This window comes from Hyaena hyaena, unplaced genomic scaffold (genome assembly GCF_003009895.1).
Source record: "Hyaena hyaena isolate Hyena2069 unplaced genomic scaffold, ASM300989v1 scaffold_910, whole genome shotgun sequence".
Classification (NCBI taxonomy): domain Eukaryota; kingdom Metazoa; phylum Chordata; class Mammalia; order Carnivora; family Hyaenidae; genus Hyaena; species Hyaena hyaena.
This window is the reverse complement of record NW_024081547.1, coordinates 210,236-211,387: the sequence shown is the minus strand read 5'-3', so window position 1 is coordinate 211,387 and position 1,152 is coordinate 210,236.

Genomic DNA, 1,152 nt, shown 5'->3' with positions numbered 1-1,152 from the left:
AACTGTGGGAGAGGCAGGCAGGCAGCATCTTGAAAATGCAGAGCCCATTAGTCAGTCTGACCTGGAGGTGCCAACAGGCACAGAGATACAAGTCCCTAGCAAGGCTTGTCCTCAGTTGGAATCGGGCCACGATGAAAATAAAATGAGGTCTTAGATAAAATGACTTACACTGGCGTCTGAAATGCGTAAGTTCCCAAAAAGTCTGGCTGTCAAAGTTGGAACTATTAACTGGCCTTTTCTCTCCCAGAGTTCAACTCATTCATCACTGAGCACAGAACCCGCTGTCAATTACTCTAAGTGCTTTGTATTTGTGAACTCATTTAATCCTCCGAGCCCCTTTAAGTAGGCGCCATGAGGCTCCTATGGTTAAGTGAGGAAACTAGCTTGCCCAAGATCCACGGCAGGTCAGCTGGGGGCACCGCGGGCTGGCCTGCCCAGAAGCCTGGCCAGCCAGCACAGCACAATACCACAATACGGCTTCCATCAACTCTAACAGGAGAGTCATACACACTTTCCGAAGGCCAACTAAAAAGCTTACAACAAAATGCGCCTTATTCCAGGTTTATATTCTTACGGAAGTAATAAATAATATTTTCCAAGAAAAATTTTTTGAATAATTAGTCAACTTCTGTCCAAATCCTGGGACAGTCTTCACGTACTAAGATGCACCGGAAACCTAGTTCATTCCTGCTTCTTGTGCATGATGGCTCAGCTCTCTGGGGCTCTGTTCACGGAGCAGGGGTCTGCTCACAGCTTCCGCTCTCCGGGGGGACAAGGGAGCATTCTGGATCTGAGTGGCAAAGGAATGGGAACTTCACAGTGTTCCTCCAGCATTAAGAGGTCTGTCCCAGAAGTGATGCACTTGACTTCCACCACCTTCCTTAATGAAAGAATTATTCTCTTGGAAAACGTATTGAAGTCTTCTACCTCATCAAGTAGCAAACAGTACAGCACTGCAGTAAGTGGATGATCAGTATTTTAAAAACTCAAATAGTTTAAAGTAACTCCTAAAGGTACTTAACTAACTCCCAACGAACAGAATATATGACATTAACAAAATACTGTTCTTATATAAACATAGTTGCAATCACATGAGAATGTGTCTTTGGAAAAAAAGGAAATAAGCAAAATGAGTAACAAAAATAATCATAC